We start from the raw sequence: 20,161 nt of genomic DNA on the forward strand, positions 1-20,161 counted from the left end.
GTGTACGTGTGTGTGTTCAATAATTCACCGCAGGGCATCAGAATAGCAAATTCAGCTCTTTACAGCCTTAAAAAGAGAGGAAAGAGCACTTTATTACTTTGAAGAATAATTTAATGGCTTTTCATTATTACTTTTGAATTGAAAAGATTATGGGCTTTGTGCTACGTAAATTAGCAAAAAAAATCTGTTTCAACAGCTTAAAATTGAGCATTAAGGGCACTTTTCTCCCTACATTTGGGTGAAAAGGGCTCAAATCAATTATTAAGCACAATATATGTGCAGTGACCTCTGATGTCAAATCAACCAAAGCTCTGCTAATCTGATTAACACTGTCATTGCCCTTTGTGTGATTTCACTGAATTTTCAGTGTAAAAATCCCAACGAGTCAAAAAAGTGCCAGTTACATACCCCGATGACACCATTTGTAATTTTTCCTAACATTTAACATTTTCGCTTGTGTATTGACTTGTAATTGGTGCCCTGCAAGGGACAGAACGCAAGCAAACAAATAGGATGGATTTAAAAGCCTCTATGTGTGGATGAAATTAAGACAGAGTGGAATTAATGTGTTTGCTTTGAGTAATACGCCATATTGGGGAAACAAAAATAGAGTTGGCTTTACACAGGAACACAAAAAATATGAACGTAATTGTATAAAAATGAGTGCGTTTAAAGACAGCAGAGAGCAATGCAAATTCTAAAAAAAACTGCACTGACCTAAAATATTAGCCTGTGGCCTAAATGACTAGTTACAAAAGAAAATATGGGGGAGCAGAGGTTTAGAACATCAGCTTCAATTTTTAGTGACAGAAATGTTTCCTGTTGTTTCATTTTTTAATGAATTGCACATTGAGTAATAATGAAAAACTCTTCAATAGCGCTTCCATAATAAAAATGTCACTTGGTTATGACTGAGCGTGGTGATTTTTCTCTTTCCTATTGTGTCTTTTAGTCATGAGGTTGCTGATCTCACAGGATCACTTAATACAAACACCAGTTCAATATGTCTTCTTAAAGGTTACATCAATTCCAGTACGTTACAGCGCAATCACATAAAAAAAGGCATTGTCCCGGTAATGAAGAGGATGCTGTAGCCTGTGAAGGGAAATGCTTTTGCCTCCAGCTGCAGCTGTTTCATAAACAATGTACAGTATGTGTGAATAGGGAGCACTTGATTTTATGCACCAGAACAGCCACTCTACGTGCAAAGCTTAATAAAGGCTCATAACCTGGTTAATTACTGACGACAAAATCTCACTTAGAATGGTACCATAGAGTGATGTGCTGAAGGCCAGCTTAACTCTTTTTACATACTGTATCTGAGATGTATTAGCACTGTGTTCTGACTTTCTCTTTCATGGTATTTCTTATCCAGCTTATGAACAGTGCCACTGCTTGTGTCTGACGCTTGTAGTTCATGACCCTCAGGTGTGCAAAGAATGAAACAGAACTGTGGTACGGAAAAAGGGAAGAGACTAAAATGTCTTCAACTTCAACATTTATCGCAATAGAAAAGGTAATGTCACTGCTGGTAAATGCAAGGCAGCGGCTTGAGCGATTGCAATGATTTTCCATGTGCACGGCTGAAGAAGCTTCTCCTTAACAATTTGGCAGTTGCATTAAAGCGCAAAACTGTTTGGAAATAACCTAATAAAAATGGTGTGGTTACCCCAGTAAATATGTTAATTTTTACTGAATGGTAGAAGTAACATTTTCTCTCACATCCTTCACTTGCAATTCACAGTAAAGGAGATAGGGGATGCTTGTCAGCGGACCAAATAACTGTGAGGAACATGAGGGGGAGTCTATGTTTTGAAGTGAAAAATATATTGCTTTTCCATCTATTAAACCCATAGCTTTCAGTGTAACATTTCTTTTACTATTGCATATTTACATATTTACAGTGATGCGCTGTGGGGTACAAAACTAGTTTTCAAGGAAAAAGGAATGTTAGACCTCTTTTCCCCACTGTAATGTCCATCCATAGCTGCACTAGTAATATAACACGATTTTAAAAACAGGTATACAATAGTAAGAACGCATATACAGATAATGTATATTCATGTCATTATTTCAAATTAAATATTTCCAATCTTTACTTTATCGAGACATAGTCAGAGAAGAACCAAGATATTAATAGGTAATGTTTACTATTCACTAAATGCTTACAATATGATAAGAAATAAAATTTCTACTGGGTTATGTTTTTGATTAAAATAAGTGATGCAACTCTACATATCAGTATCTCTATATTCTATCTGCATTAAAGGATTATAGGTTTTTTTAAACTTATTATGGTTACATGTACATATTGACACCTTTTTAAAAAATTTTATAGACTCATGCGATGCAGAAAAAATCCCCAGTGTCCGGAGACCCCCTTTATGACCACAGTGTGCCCACCGTCTGATGACTATTTGACGACTGTTTTATCAAATGTAGAACTCATTTAATTGTTTTTCAGATGATCTCCAGGATCTCTTAAATGAACACAATCCACCAGTGTGCCATGTTCACTGAGTATTTTTGGTGCTAAATAACATTTTGCATTTTAGGGTTTCATAAACCCTGCCATTATCATACAAATGGGGTGACTGGGGGTGGTGGAATATTCTTAAACTACGCCGGGAGATATTTTTTGGTGCTTTCATTTGCAGGTGTGCTCTCTTCAGGTTCTTCTGGTGGTAATAACCACGTTTGTATTTGTCGAGTGAACTTTGATTAATTGCGTTCAGGCTCAAGTTTTAAAATCCTTGAAAATGTTTTCAATGCGAGTCTAAGTTATCATGCTCTTGCAGAATGTACTTGATATGCAAGTGATGCTTATCTCATGCAACGCTAACTGCTGCATCTAATATCCAACCCACACACACTGTACAGACGTGCTCCTTCCTCTCTTCCACAGGTACAGGGTTGTGCCTCTGCTTGGGCCAAGGTAATTAAATCATAAGCTACTTTTCCCAGAAACACGGACACTCTGGAAACAATCGCAGTCACACGCAGATATACCAAAACAAACACACCCAAGCACAGTCGCACCCAAACACAGACCAGACAATCACACAGACACACACTATCAACCACCAATGCATCCTAATCACTGCATTGGGCCTTGTTTTCTTCTCTCATGAATGTGACAAAGACAACTCGGTAAGATCCATAATCACTAAATTAAAGTCACTGCAGCGTCTCTCTTCTTTCTGCTTCCTATTTTTTCTATGACTCACGCCACTTTTTAATTTCCATCCCTCCTTCCTGAAAAGGATTCAATTCAAGTTTATTTATATAGCGCCAAATCACAACAACAATTGCCTCAAGGAGAGAAAATGAAACCAATTCTGTTGCTCTTTCATTGTTTATGGTCTATGTATCTTGTTTATCAGTTTTAAAGGGGTTTAGTGATGGTGGAGCTCATTTAATGAAGCCATAACACCACTGAACCATGAGCCAGAGTTGTTTCTCAGCAGCTCTGATTTGTGTTTTCGCCCAACCACAGGAGCAAGAAAACACGAAAGATGGAAATAGTTAAATCGAAACTAATTATTCATCTCTTTGCTTCATTATTTGTTATTGCTAAATTCGAAATTATGGGAGCAAAATCACCAACTGGGTTGTGATGAGCGTGTTAACATGTTGTATAACATCATTTTGTGTAACCACAGTCTAACACAGTCAGTGTAGAGGAGTGCCACTGCAGCTATGTTGCAACAGAAAGAAGAAAAAGTGAGTAGTTTTACATTATACTGGGAAAAAAATGAAAGAAGAAACAACTGTGACATGAAAAATGTAGGACAGGTTAACTTAGCGACCCAAACAGATCCAAAATGCTATTTTAGAATGAAAGGATGCCAGATTTGCTAGCCTGAATTCACTGGCTGGTAACTTCAAAGCCCTGGAAAAGTAAAGCTTCACAACATTTGAGCATATAAATGGGTCTTATCTGGAAAAAAAAAAAGACTGACTACAAAGTCCACTAACTTTCCCTAACTTGCCTAACCTTAAATAACCCGACAGCACTAATTTCCATTATAGCAGAGTTTCCACACATAACAGTGTACTTTGAGTTTAAAGATAACTATAGAAAGTGCAATAAAAAATATTTCCTTAAACACTACCCAAAGCTCAAATAAAATTATGGTGCACAAAGTTAACAAAGTCAAAGGACTCATGAGAGGACCGAGTGTGTTTTTAGTTTAAAATGCCCAACAAACAGTTAATTAAAATGAACAGTGCTGCTTATAAAGTCTGTGCGAACAAACAGTACAAATCTCCTTCTTTCTACATAAAGAAAATGAAGAAGAAGAAAAAAAATTGAAATAAACAAAAGGCTGAACTTTGAACTTCGAGGGCCATTCAAGTGAAAAGTGGCCACCTACACATACTCCTTGGGGTGACCTCACATACATTCTGACTTATAACACTCTCTGTAGACGGTACATTGCAATTATATTACAGAACTGGCCCCATGTGCGTGTGTCTCGGCAGTTTTCAAGAGGTCTTTCTATCTCATCCATGGTTCAAACAGTTTGGCTTCAGAGTCTGGGCATGCTGAAACTTCAAAACGCCCAAACTACTCCAGGGTCCACTCTCTTTTTCTCTGTCTGATTTTTTTCCTCTCTCTCTCTCCTCCCCTCTCTCAGAAAGATCCCTTGAAGGGCACCCAGCATGCAAAGGAATACCAGATTCTTCATCTCGCTCAAAGTTTAAACTAAAGTATATCAAAAATCTTTTCCCTCATCCATAAATTACATCTTAGATTATAAACACTTTTTTTTTTTTTTACAGTGGCACATAACAAATCATCCCCCAGTGTGAAATTAGTTTCTTAAATGATCACCATTTAGCCTTAAAGCAATGTATGTGAAATGTTTTACACACGGGAGGCTCTGTGCTTTGTTCTTTCAAGTGAGAGTACACTGACAAAGTTGCAGCAAAACAGTAGAAACTTAAGAGGAAAAGTCATGGCTGTAATAAAGGACATTCTTCCTCATTTTTATTCGTATATTATTCCAGTATTGAGTTTTCCACTATCCACATGGATTTGTTACAGCTTATCCTCACATTTTTCTTTTCTTTATTCTCCCAGTGAATTAATCAGCTTTCAACAGAAACTGATCTTTAGTCATACATTAAAAAGACAAACAAGCAAATAAACAACAATAAAACAACAAAAAACCCAACTTGAATTTCTAAATGTACTTCTATTGACAGCTACCTGGTTAGGTTTAGCTTCTGTACCACTGACCAGCAGTGAGACACCTTAATAGTAACGAACTGCACCATAAAAGATTCATGGTTTGCAGACTGGTAAACGACAGGGTTTTGTGTTACCAAGTATGTAAATGTTTTAAATAAACTTCCAACAAACTAATGAAGCTCATTATCTGGAAGAAGTTATTCTAAGAAATGATATTAAATATATTAAATACCATGTAACTGATGCTAGGATGGGTATATTGGGACAGAAAGACAAGAAAGAACCTTGAATAGTTCTGAGTGGCCTGTTAGAGGCTCCAGGAACAACCAATAACGATGAAGATGCACATTCTGACCAGACCTTCATTATTTTTGAGGGTTTGTTTCTTTTAGTTTTTTGTTTTTTTGTGCAGTAGAATAAATATTTTACAGATGTTTTGAACCGTTATTTCTACTGATGATTCATTCTTCATTGGACCGACCAAGCCTGATTTAAATTGTCCATTATTCCTTTCAAGGCCGTATCCTTGTGAAGTTCTGCAAACCTGGCAGTGCTCCTAAATCTTGGATCACTCCTTGGCAGTGCCCTTCTGACTGCATTTGGAGTACCTGGTGGACCACCTTTGCTATGGCACAGTGACTGCCTTGTCTCCTATTTTGATTTTGAGCTTGGACACGACTCCCGAGTCCATCTGGCCTTAGTTCTCATCATCTGAACCTGGATTAGTTTGGACTATTGGCAGCTGATGTTCCTTTACTGAAAAGATTGATGTCCATGATGAAATGTTCACGTCTAAGTGATCAAGGCTACATTTCTACTGTGTGATCTAAAAAGAGCAGCAGTGCTGGAAGTGATCTAGAAGTGCATGAGAAGATGACCTAGAAGGGAAGGTCAATCTACTTTAAATCACTGATGGCTTTTGCTTTTTATAGGCAAGAAGAATGAATGAGCATTTATCATTTGCACATTTAAACAGACAGATTATAGCGTCGTTTTTCTGTTGGGAAAAGGCAGAGCAGCCTGCCTGTTCGGTGACCCCCATCATAATTTGATTTCGCTTCATAGAAATGAGTGAACATTAAAAAGATTACCTAGCTCAGAAATTACATCATTAAGCTTTGTATTTTACAGTGAAGTCTCTCATCTTTACTCATAACTGCTACCAGCTCAGAACTGTCTCCCAACAGCCTACACTCATGGCGTACTTCTGCATACGTCTTCTTGCATCACTGTCTTTTGACGCTGATTTGTTTGATTTTGAGAAATGTGAGAGCGGCTGATGGAAGACAGACTCTGACAGAAAAAAGCTAACAGCCCAGAGACAAACTTAAATTTACTTGCAGTACATCTCAGGCCAGAGATCTAACGCTTCTGCCAATTTCTAAACTTTATGGATAGTCTCTGTCCCTCTCACAAACATCACACAACTATTCCATAGGCGTATGTTTCACATGTCTACAGCATTTAGAAACATTCACATCTGGTAAATGACTTCATGTTTTTGCTCAGTCTAACCAGACTGATCTTTAAGTGCTGAAGTTACAAAGCTTTCCACCTTTCTGCCAGTTTGAGAGAGAGTAGGTAGAACTGATTTTTAATTCACAAAATACTACTGGAGGAGTCTGTGTAGTGAATGGTGAAATAATACATGCAGTAGATATGAGAGAATTTGGTGTGTCTGCAGTGTAAGGACAATGACAGAGGGTAATAACAGTGTCTGATAAAATACATTTTGTATCACAGCTCTGATGACTGCTGCTATCAGCTTGTGAGCAGTACAGGTTATGCTTGCAACCTTACCGTCCTGCTTTTGTCCAGCCCACGTGAGTAAAATTCACCAAGCGGATTTTGGTCTGACTGCGGCATAACACTCAAACCACACAAACCACATCCTCACAGCTAGTTCTGTCTCTCTCTGTCTTGTTTTACTTGCATCCCACATGCTCTGTGCTGCCTTTGTTTGGGCTCAGAGAGCATTACAATGAGAGGCTGCTCCCCAGCCAAATTTCCCCCCCAGTTTGCACTAGCTGGCTTCTTGTAGATATATGAAGATCTGAATAAAGATAAGATTAGGTGCAGGTGAATCAATCAGGGCACCAAAAAGAGAGACAACGACTCCCCGTCTATGCATTTTACTGCATAAATACACATGAGGAAGGTTATTTCAGGACAGGTTCCCTTTAAACGTATGAGGTGATGTGTTGTGATAATTCTACAGTTTCTTTTTAGCTGCATTTTCTAAAGCTTTAAGATCACAGCTTTTGTATAGTATGCTAAAAACATGGGAAAAAGGTGCAATAATTTATTGAAGCATGTGTAAACATATCCAGAAATACAGTTTATAAGGCAAAAACATAAGTTGTACAGTTCAAACAAGCTTGAAAGTCAATATTTGGTGTGACCAGTTTCATTCACCAACTCAGCCTGAACTCTCTTAGGGAAGCTTTCCTATAATTTCTTTAAGTAGTGTTCAGGAATAGTTCGCCAGGCTTCCTTAAGAACAAAGCTCTTCTTTGGATGTTGGTCGCCTTTTGTTATGATCTCTGTCAAGATGATCCCACACTGCTTTAATAATGATGATGCCTCCTGGGAAAGCAAGTCCATCACTGATAGAGTTCCACTGTGGTATCCAGGTAAGTAGTTTTTGTGTTTGGGATCATTGTCAGGCTAAATAATTAAGCCGTTGCCAATAAGATGCTTTCCAGATGGTACTGCATGTCGGATCAAAAGCTGCATTTATAGTTCCATCAATTTTCACAACAGCACTGGCTGAAATGCAACCCTAAAACCAAGACAGAGCCTCTACCGTGTTTTACGGATGGCTGTAGACACTCACTGTTGTACCTCTCCTTTGACCTCCTCTATAAACTAAAGATGATTTGAACAAAAGTTTGCATTTTACTCACTCCATTAGACTTCTTAAACCATTTCTGATGAGTCTTCAGTGAACAGCAGATGGATCAGCTGAGGGGCCACGTGCATATGACAGGTCCTGTGTCAGGTCTTCGCTGGATTTTTTCCCCTGATGTTTTTAAGAACCAGACTTTCAGGTACTTTTCATCTGCTGTACAGTTTTTGAGACCTGTCACTTCTTCTTTGGTCTTCCACTTGTCCAGTTTCTTCAAGTTTTTTAAAGCACACACTGCACACCATGCCGAGATATGCCAAATGTTCCCCTAATAGCTCTCTGGGTGCAAAAATAAAATTTTATGCCTGTCAAACTATGTTATCTTTGGGATTTTTCATAGATTCAACAAACGAATTAGGGGAAAATTAGTTTTTTTTCAACAGGCTGCCAGTAACAAAGTGCCTAAAGACATTATTTAAAATTGGCTCTTTGCTAAGTTGCCTGTTATGTGTAGACACACCACTAGCTCCCAGAGTTAGCTTTTTTTATAGGTCGGTGTTAAGGGACTTAACAGAGGAGCAAAAAGTATCCCTTTGAAAATGGTCAGGTACAAGGACTGGACTGAAGATGAAAATATATAAAATATATACATTCTTACCTAATGAATGAATAATTATCTACCTTTTCCAACAACATACTGATGGCCAGGTTTGAGGTGCTAAAGCCTGGCATGCAGGTTGCTCCAATTCCTCCTGAGGTGTTTCGTCCGACTGCTCGCTCTAGTGGCAACAGCCGCCTACATCCTTAGAGACACAATATGACAACTTCTTCACTCCCTCTCCTCCCTTTGTTTTCTCTGTTGTTTCATTACCATCAGCTGTCATTAGTCGTCTTTGTTTCTCCAGGAAGAGGGAGTCAAAGAAAAGAGAGAAATTAATCGCCTATTGCCACGCTCTATGAAAATCTTTGCTCAGACCCCGTTAAGCCGATGAGAGATGTGATACTAGAAGAGAGAAGTAATTGGAGACAGATGTTGGAGAGACGGATCATCCGAGACGGATCAGTGAGCCAAAACTAAGATGCCAGCCTTAATAGGATCTGGCAGAAAAAATTATTTCTCTCTGTTTCCTTTTCATCTTCCCTTTGCTCAACAGTATTTTTCATAATGAAGTCTTATGTTATATTTGCATGGCTTTACAAAGTATGAACCTTTTTTTTTGGTGTTGTCTTTTGCAATTTTTTTCCGGCTTTCTAGGAGACCCAGACGATGTGAATTTGTGACAAATATCAAGAGAGGCTCATTTACTTCCTGGGTTACTGCTAGATGTATGCAGTGTTGCCGAGCAACGCAGCACACAACACTGGAACTTAAAAAGCCCACAACAAAGACGACATGCAGCAGTAACTAATTTAAAGAATTATACTTGTTATAGTCTACACAAATACCTTAAAGTACTCTTTAATTGTAAAGATTTTTGCAGTGCACCAAATGGAAACATACGAAGACATTATTAATGCTGACAATGAAAAAAACCTGAGTTATCACAGGAGTACAATCAAAAGAGGAGAAATTCTAGTTATATTAGAGCCACTTGCTCTATGCTGTACATTTCTATTAAGAATAGAAACAAGAAATGATGTCTGAGAGAGTGCAACTACATTACATGTAATGAAAATATATATATGTATATATATATATATATATGTATATATATATATATATATATATTCATCTAAATTCAGAAACAGCTGAGTTTTATGTACGGCTGGAGCATGTATCATTAAACTGTTTTTGTTTTTCCTTTTAAATTTCTGATGCTTGGCATCACACATCACACAAAGTAGAATGCAGTGTCCAGGGGCGATTGCTGGCCATGCTGATTGTAGCTTGCCCGGCTAACTTTGCTCTGACAATGAAGATGAAATGAACTGAATCAGTGAATGTGTGAAGAACTGGTGTACTGTTTGAATAAACTAGCCAGGATTATGTCTCCGGTCCCTGCAGAAGTTTCTGAAAGTAAAGGCAGAGAGCCAAACAAATAGAAACTCTCAGGGATCTCTGTGAAATGTTCTCTGCCTAAAAAAGAAAACAAAGGTGGTCAACAACCTCGACACTGTCCTCAAAAAAGTCAGCAAAACAAACACAGACACAGACTGATGAATCTCAGATAAAGTTTCAAAAATAAAGGAGAGCACACATGCTGAGTCAAAGGAAGAGCTATGTTTTCTTTCTTTTTCTACATCCAAGCTTGAAAAAAAAAAAGAAAAAAAAGTTGAAGTTGCGAAAACTTGCTAGAAAGGTGACGCCAGAGAAAAAGAAGAACCCGTTAAACTTTATGCATATCCAGATCACTTTCTTTAATTTGAAATTGAGTATTGGGTTTGGCAGAGAATGAGCTCTCCGAGTCTCCTTCATGCAGTCTTTGTTTTTTTGATCAAAAAATCATCAACATCAACATTTGCACAGCGGGGTGGCAGAATAGAGAAGAAGCTATAAGACGCACACACACACACTGAAACAGACAAAAGGCAAGAGAGGCAAAATCTGTCCATGACAAACACAGACGGTGACAGACTGAGACAGACGTGAGAGCAAGTTAAATGTGAAAAAAAAAATACAAAGCATGCTGTGACTTGCAGATGAGACAGCAGCAGAGAATAGGAACCTATTCAGTATGCAGATTTTGCTTTATGGATTCCGCTAACAGTCATAAGCATATCAATAGGGCTGCCATTAATACCTGGACAATGCTGAAATAATTACTATAAAAAGTGACACTCAAAACATAAAACACAAGGCCATGAAAGTACTCGCTGTCTCTACACAGACATGCACAGAGAACCTTATTTGCTTGCATCCTGCGAGCCCATTTGACAGCTTTCAGGTTGACTAACAGAAATGAAAATGGTGCAGAGAGTTTCCTATAGTGCCCCTCACCTCTGAGTCAGTTCATTTGTGACTATATAAATGCGACTCTTGATCCAGGCCTTTTATTTTCTCACTGATTTTCCAGTTTTCCTTATGCTGCAGTTCAGGGTAGTAAAACACACTACTTCAAAACAGCTTACGAGGATTCCACCTTCTCATTACCGAGTGTCACAATCCATTGGCTACCATGAGCAATATCGCCGTACCAACAAAAAGGGACGTGATCCTATCAGTCCTGTCAGACAGAGCATTCATTACAGAACGTCTGTCTGTCCATCTGCCCATCAACCTATAAATGAGCAGGTTTTGTCCGTCAACCCCTTGTTCGCCACATACTCGGTCATGCTCAACAGATAACACTAAATGTACGAACTGTGTCTCCCACCTTGCACCTCTCCGTGCGAAGGATCAGTGGCTAAATTCAAGGTCATCACAGATTACGGAGCTCCTCACCTTGTCAAGACCAGTGAGACCAGACACTGCCCTCATCTGGCAGGTGGCACATTTCTGCACTGTGGTCACGCTACACATTTTGTGGTCACAGGCACGCTTCAAAAGGAAAACAAGTGAATGATCAGGACATGTGAATAGAGCCATCCACCTCTGGCATAAATTTGGAAGGAAGAACTGTAGAGATCACAGCCCAAAGAAGGTCGAAAGCACACCATTGCACTGTAGCGCTACTTTGGTTGTCAGTATGTAGACTCAGTTTCAACAATGATCCTGAATGTCCTCTGTCAGTTTAACATGTTAGTTGCCCAAGTAGTTTTTAGAGTATAAAATACTGATTAAATTCAGGCTGCAGAGTTCAACGTGCCAGCCCTCCTCTATTTACTTCATTAACATTGGTCTCAGTGGTAAGTTCTGGTGCCAAATGGTTGCAGTACAGTGTCAAAAGCCCTCCATAACACCAAGGAGTAATTGGAAGGGAAAACACTGGCCCATATTGCAGACAGATTCCATGTCTATTTCAGATGGAATTTCTATTAAAACCTCAAGTTATCTTACTACTTGTATGGGGGAGAAGAAAAAAAGTCTTGCAAATGTTAATGTGGAAGCAATACAGCCTGATTTGGAGGAGTTTTAATTGGAACCGTGGGAAAGAAATAGTTATGGAGGCGAGGAGAGAAAATGATGACTGATACACTCAGATGCTCTTCCAGCAACAGATTTAGGTGCATGAGTGCTCTCACACCATCAGTCACTGTAGCTCCATCGACTCCCGAGGGTAATTAAAAGAAGTAACTTTTTTTTTCCTCAATAGTTTCTATTCAATCCAGAATAATTTGAATTTCACAAGAAATTCTTACCTGTATAGTACCTGAAAATACTACTGTAGTATATGAGTAAATGAATGTCAATAAGCCTGACACGTAGGATCTGACAGGGAGCCGAACATCACCATCAGTTAGCAGAGTGACTGACAATCTGTGCCAGTATTTCACAACACTTTGGTTAATTTGAGTGGTTCCGCAGTCGCATTCGCGCAAAATTAATGAACAGCTGGTGTTTGCTAAAACAAATCTTGTCGATCACACAGTCCCTTTAGCCACAACTTCATTTGAAAACATCTGCCATTATAATACCACTTGACTGCTATTTATGCAGCATTTATGGCCTATCTGACCCAAAGGTGATGTTAACATTGATCACTGAAAGGCCATTACTCTTCCTCGTGTAAACATGCGAGATAGAGTGAAAATCATTAATGTACCTTTACTCATTCAGTCAACACAAGCACCTGTCAGATGGAAAGAAAAGATCAGACACTAGACTACCCAGCATTCATTAAGTTATGGCTAAGGTTCAAAAAAACCTGCCAGGAATTCAACTCAGACCTGAGGTGAATGATAAGATCTTCAGTGCAAATTAGAGTTTCTGCCCTCACAGGCTGTCAGTACACTTTGAGATGCATGTCTTGCAGTTTGATGGGGGTCCGCTGTAGACTGGGAATGAGTTTGCCATTGAAAGTCGGCACTTGGTTATTACAGATACATTTCAATGTCCACCTGACCACAAACCGCCCATGAAGGAAGAAAGTGCAGTGTGGAAATGAACTCTGCTGTAACTACTCTGCAAGTCGCTGGATGTGTGGGCGTGTGTCATTGGAACTCTGTTCTCCATTCCAACTAGAGGTCATGACTCTGCAGTGCATTACTGGCTAAGAAACGTGTTTGTGTGCACCTCCAGACACATGCATCCTTTGGATTCTTCTCACCTATAGGTGCGACCTAGACATCAGAGATTATTCTAACTGCTAAGATGTAAGCTACAGCTCACAGTTTTCATTCTGCTTTTGTGTATCTGGAGGCACATTTCAAATACAAAAAACCCATTTTCTACTTGTGAATTCTGTTCTCTTTGGGTGGCCAGAGTTTTTGTTACTGGGAAGTTAAGTCTGGCTGACTTACAGCAAAGCTTTGCAGATGTAATAAAGTGAGCAGGACTTTAGCTAAACTCCCTCATTCAGCAAAGAAGCTATTACATTTAACATCCACAGACAGATTTTCTTTATTTATTTCAGAGTGCATTACACAATTATGTTAGAGTGCAACACACTCTTTTCTTAGTAGATTTCTATTATTTTTTACCAATCTGATACTATATGGCACCATAAATCTTTTGCATACTTTCACAACCTGCCTTCAAGGTTCTTTGGAAGTGGTTTAATGCTACAGAGAGAGACTTTACAGGACAGAAGTGTAGCGCTGAAAACCAATCTCCCTCTTGCATCTAAAAAGCCTTGGGCTTGTGGCAACGTTCAACATTAACCCAGACATTTACACATATTTACAGCAACTCATTTTTCCTCCTTCATGGCATGCTACAATAGCTGGTCAAGGGTATATGGCAATTAAATAGCTAGTCTATTGATCGTGATGATCAGCTTTTCCATAGTTGTGTCAAATCACAATTCTAATATCTGAGATGATAACAGGCAAAAAGAAAGAAATACCTTAGTCAATAAATTATTTGTGAACACAAAATTATCCACACACATCTTGAATTTATGTTTTTACTACAAAAAGTATGAAAATGGGCTATTTCTAAAAACTTTGTTGTGCAAGTAATAGAATAGAATAGAATAATCCTTTAATTGTCCCACAAGGGGAAATTTGGTTGTAACAGCAGCCAGAAAGACACATATACAAACAAACAGTACACAGGACACAGAACAGAAACGTACACAATTTTTCTTACATATTTACATTAAGGACAATGGTTACTATAAACAGAGTACTGTACAGTTATTAAATTAAATATAAATAACTACAGATAAGAGGCAAACCAGGTTGTAGTGATCCTATAGTTGAATAATAGTTGAATAATCTTTAAACTGAAAAACTCTTTTAGTCACTTTCTAACTCTTCTTGCCACCATTTGGAATGATATAGGGAAAAAAGGGCTCCATTATTATTTTTTGCAAGCTTTTAAACCATATCACTTTTTAAAAAAATGTTTATAGGCATTTTCTCTGTTTGCATGACTATGATGAAGCTGGCTGACAAAGCTGCATTGGTAAATTAAAGAAAGATGTGCATCTTTAAAGATTTTTTTTTTCAGATGCCATTATTGATTATAGCTCCCACAAGCAATATTCTTTTCTCCCCTATTTCCTTTCCATGTATTGCTTGAGAGGATCCTCTAACTTTAAATTTTTTTCTTCGCTATCACTCTTTCCCTCATTCGTCTGTTTCCTTCTCTGTCCCAAATCACTCTCCCTTTGGCTTCACTCCAAATCCTCCTTCTCTTTCTCCCTATGTAGTTCTCCGGACTGTGATGCATGGCTGTCTGTGTTCTCCAAAAGTCCATTAGTTGCTGGCACTGGGCTGCCTCCTCTCCCACAGACAGAGATAAAGACGCTGAGTGTGGCTGCCCAGTGAGTCGCATGAAAATGAGAGGACAGTGGAAAAAGAAGTATGGAGGAGAACAGGGGAGAAAAGAGTGAGAGGCACAGAGAGAGAGAAAGGAGTGTGGATGTGAAAACACCTTGATAATGAATAGAAGCCCCAGAGTATAGGTGAAGTGAAGAGAATGAATGGAAGGGATAGAAAAGGGGATAGATGATGCAAACACAGAAGGAGACATCAAACAGAAAGGAGTGAAAGAATGAAGACAAACACCATGGAGCGAGCACCAGGAGGAGAAAAAAAAGAGGAGGTGAAGGAAAAGAGCAGGACATGCAGGTGAAAGAAAAGACAGAAAGAGAAGCCTTCTATTCACAGTGAGAGTGGTGTAGACATAAGAAGACAAGGGAGAAATAAATAAAAGGCTAAGAAATACCAGAGAAGAGGGAGGGAGGAGAGAATGAGAAATAGAACGGGTTGAACGTGAGGCGACGATAAGAGATGAGGGTCAATTGTAACCAGATATCCCACCACTAAAACCATTAATAAAATGCTTTTTCTCTTTTAAATTCCCTCCACCTCTTACTTTGTCCCCCTAATTAATCTACAATCCGGAGATTAAACTTGGCCTTTCCACTTTCATTCAAAACACAGGGGACTGAGTGATCCATTCTCTATTTTTTCTGTTTCAGCCTCTTTTTATCTGGGAAATTAAGATGTAATCTAACAGTTTGCTTCAGGTTGCAGAGTTGGCTAGACATGACGGAGAGCAGGCAGATGAAAAATGTGTTTAAAACCAGTTATTTTTCTTTCTTTCAGCAGGAGCATTTGGCTCTTTGAATAATACTATTGTCTAACTTTCACAACTTTGCTCTTTGTGTTTCTATTGGCCTAATTGCTGTTGTGCTCCCCTTCATATTTCTCTCAGCCAGACTCTGTGTGCATTTTAATCTCCAGCAGGGCCTATAAATACAATAATTATGTGCTATCTTTTTCATCTTGGACTTCAGTAATAGATAAAAAGGAATTCAATGAAAAAAAACCCATTTAATCCTATTGCCTCAAAAAAAGGTTGCTGGAATGTTTTATCATTTTAATTACTATTTGGAATTGAGATTGCCCTTTTAAATTATGGTGTTGTCTGTGTTGTAAAATCAAAATTCTTTTATGTGTATCATCTAATTGCTAGAAGATTTTTTTTATTTCAATTTCTCTGCAATAAGTAGATAACTTTGGTATTATTTTTTCTGCATGGTTATCTCCTGTTAGTCTATGGATGAGAGAAGGTGGGCTGGCTCATTAAGGGAGCAGGAGAAATCATTAAGGCTGCAAACTTCTATGTTTTGAGTAAAGTTAATGCTTTTCAGGAAGAAGAACACAGTTCTCAACAGTAACTGCCCACAAAGAATAAAATTACATGCTTTTTTTTTTTTAGATTACACTGCTGTAGGATAGATTAAAACACATTTTTGCTTAAACTCTCAAATATGCCTTATGCTACTTGCCAACAAATAAACAAGGCAGTTTTTACTTCAATATTCAGTATTCTTATTCTAACATCTGACACTGACTACAGGTTTCATCTCCTCTACCTACCCAGCTTTTATGTTACCCAATTAACCACCAACTATGTAAATGAAATTATTCCTAAATAGTTTTACAAGCGGAGACTGACCAATACATAGCTGTTTGTGCTTGCTGATGAATAAAGTTTGGTACAAACCACTACAAACCTTCATAGGCCACTCTGCTCAGTTGATACAGACAGCAACATACTGACTTTTCATACTTATTAAATACTAAATCTTAACCTTAGAGAGCTAAGAGGACATCAGATTCTTTAAAATAAATGCTTGTTGCTGGTTATCCTGCAAACATAACTCAATTTAGCTGCTTGCAGACTTTGGAGAGACTCATTGTTGAAGTTAAGTATTAGTTACAACTTACAAATACACAAGTACAACTTACAACTAGTTACAACTACAAGTAATGCATTTGGCATCTAAAGATACATAAGTAGGTATATTTTTGTTAATTTGGGGTAAAACCAAAGCATAAGCAGCACAACCATATTTTTAAAGCAATTTAGCTAAAGACTACTTTTAACTTCACACATTTAGAGACCCAGATCCTTTATATACCTAAAAAATAAACAAAGAAGAAAATTAAAAGCATAATAGCAAAGCTTCAGTGTTTGCAAGATAATATCTTTAAAACTTTAAAGTAAAAGGGGAAACAATAAGAAATATTTCTGTAATTTTCTCTTTTACTAAACACTCCATCAAGAAAAGAATGTGAAACATGTTGGGGAGATGATTTGTTTCTGCGCTTGTCTCTACCAAACACATGAGAAGCAAACTGTGACATGTTTCCTTTTTGTGAGTGTCTCTAAAAACAGCACTGCTCAAAGAGCTTAAACAGTAACTTAAGACCAGCTGGAATTTGAGTTTATCCAAGTTTGCAATCTTGTTGCGAGTAAGAGGCCAACATGCACTGGATATTGGATATTGTTACGGCAGTGTTAAGCATGGTTACGGGCACATGAGAGGGCATTTCATAGAAGACCAAACAGAATCTCTTTGAACCAGAGAGGACAGTTTAACCTGCGTTTGGCCTGGTATTAGGCTATTCTTCCAATTAACTGATGGCCAGTAACTATAAAAGCAGCCGTTGGTGTGGAGGATTCAGGTATGCGTTAACACAAAACCACAATTGAGTGGAAATCCCAGCAAATTTCCCCCAAGGTGAGACTGTGCATGTATCAGTGAACAAAAAACAAAACAAAAAAACACAAGAGCCACATTAGAGACTCCACAGACCTCCATTAGCATGTTAAATGTTCAAGTTCAAGACAGTATAGCTAGCAAAAGGCTGAATAAGTATGGCTTGTTTTTGAAGGTTTGTCCAGAGAAAGCTTCCTCTCTTTAAAAACAACATGGCAGCACGGCTTAGGTTTGCAAAGCTGCATCTGATCAAACCAGAAGACTTCTGGAACAATGTCCTTTGGATAGACGTGGCCAAAGTGAAGATGTTTGGCAAAAACCAAACACCGCATATCAGCACAAACACCTCCTACCAGCTGTCAAGCACAGTGGTCTGGGCACCTTGCAGTCACTGAGTCGACCACGAACTCCTCTGTATACCAAAGTATTCAGAGGCAAATATGAAGCCATCTGTCTGACAGCTAAAGTTTGGCAGAAATTTGGTCAGGCAACAGGACAATGATCCCAAACACAGCAGGACATCTACAAAACAATGACTGAGGTCAAGGTGTTGACGAACAAAATCAAAGTGTAGATCTCAGTTCCAAAACTAGGAAGTGATAAGGAAATATCCACTACAGGTGATTGTTGGGTAATCAAGGGACTGAAAGGGGAAGCAGCAGGGTCGATAACATCACAGAGAGAGAGAGGGGAAATTTTTGCCAGATATTGAGGACGTGTCCTGTATATGTTGAGGACAGTGAATCATGAATAAGTGCATGTTGCATTGCCGGGATTACATGCTTGCCTTGGCAAACTCACATACTCTTCTAGGAAAGACCGTTAAAATGAGAGGGGGGGGGGAGTAATATGGACCAATAAGGGTTTCTCCTACAGTTTCTCCTATTTTCTCTAACTTATTTCTACAGGAAGTAACCTTAAACCTTAACCTTTTTCTTTCTTTCTTTTTTCTTTCTTTTTAATGCAAAAGAAAAAGGTTCTTGGTTACAAATTGTAAAGCCGTGTCACAGATACAGAGCTTTGCATGTACGTGCAGGCATACCTTTAGTCAGGCATACAGACAGCAGTATACCGTACACACACACACACCTACACTAAAATGTATACACGAGTTCACAAACACAGACGTGTGCTCACAAGCGCTGTATTAATGCAATTTATATCCAGCAATAAAGCAGGTCTATAAATTGCTGCATTCATTTGCTGACTTTCATTGATTTCTTTGTGAGGTGCTGTAATTATTATTAGACACAAGAGGTATAGCGCGGGATGAAAGGGAACGAGAGGAAAAACACATACTGACTCGGTGAGGGAGGGAGGCAAACAGAGGAAGAAAGAACTAAATCCAGAAGAAGACTGTTGTGCGGCTGTCAGATGGATTGACGCTTGGGCGGCACAAGAAGGAGAAACCGATACGAAGGCAATTTCGGCATCGTTATTACATATAAGAACAGAGAGAAGAAAACATAAATAGATAGAAATGGATAACATAAATATTTCTTCTTCTCTTCTTTGTGTTTTTTTTAACCATACTGAACCCTTATCTCCTCTCCTTACTTCAATACTTTCTCTCCCTCTGCTCCCTTCACTCTACGCCGATTTGTCACATCTCCAGCAAACACGCCAGTTTTTAATCAATCACCACAGCGAGCAAGGATGAACTTCCATCTCTCCCTCTCTCCATTTTTGTTTAGCATCTATAATTCCCTTATTTCAAATGTCTCTTTCAATTCTTACAATCTTCCCTCTTTAATATGGAGAGTAAATTTCCCCCCATTTCCTTCGTCTTTAGTCCTCTTTTCATCTGCTTTCCCCAAATCTCAGTCACAACACAGAAACACTGTCATCACATAGGCACAGAATTGTAACAGCAGGAAAATATGTTTGCTGTTTGGGCTTGTTGTGTTGAATTCTAATGAGCTATCAGGCTCTGCAGGAAAAGAGCTTTCTCTTTTTCCTGTCGGGGTGATTTGCACTACTGGAAAATAGAAAATGAGAGAGCCCAGCAGCCAAAAAAGGCATTTTCTGGTCTTAGCATAGCCTGGATTATTACAGAGGATATTGCAGCAGTCATACCATGGCATAGTGACAGATATATATCACGGGCTTATATGGCTCAGCAGAGATTTCATTCAAATCCAATAAAATACATGACAAACACGTAAATATGGCATCAATTTTTAAAAATCTAATGAAATGGGTCTTGCCTCAGCCCCTCTTGTAAGCGCACCGTGTCAGAGCACTGGCTCAGGCACAAAAATACCGCAAGTGTCACTCCGGACTACAGAAGCGCAACAACATCAGCAAAAAGAGGAACCAAGAGCACACGAGGAAGAAAGAAACAAAATTGAAGGAGTGACAAGAGGAAGCGCAGGGAGAATATTGTGTTAGTGGGTGCAGTGTAAGAGATACAAGTCACATAGCTGTAGGCAACCTTGGGACCTGAGAGCTTTGTTCATGAAAAGTCGACCTCTCTCAAACACAGGGGGAGAGGAATCATAAACACAGAGATCTGTCACCCCGAGCACAGCTGGGCCACCCTGCTCGGTAACCTTGGCAACTCCCTGACCAATGGGTGGTTGGCAGGAGGTCCTTAAAGAACTGTGACACTGATAC

The 20,161-nt window shown here is 38.8% G+C and overlaps 1 protein-coding gene across 1 annotated transcript in view; it reads right to left on the bottom strand.

Moving 5' to 3' along the window:
* The window catches only part of grid2 (glutamate receptor, ionotropic, delta 2), a 487,335-nt gene that overhangs the window by 38,942 nt on the left and 428,232 nt on the right, over positions 1–20,161 (bottom strand). The window lies entirely within an intron of this gene.

This window comes from Oreochromis aureus, linkage group 12, assembly GCF_013358895.1.
Source record: "Oreochromis aureus strain Israel breed Guangdong linkage group 12, ZZ_aureus, whole genome shotgun sequence".
Lineage (NCBI taxonomy): Eukaryota > Metazoa > Chordata > Actinopteri > Cichliformes > Cichlidae > Oreochromis > Oreochromis aureus.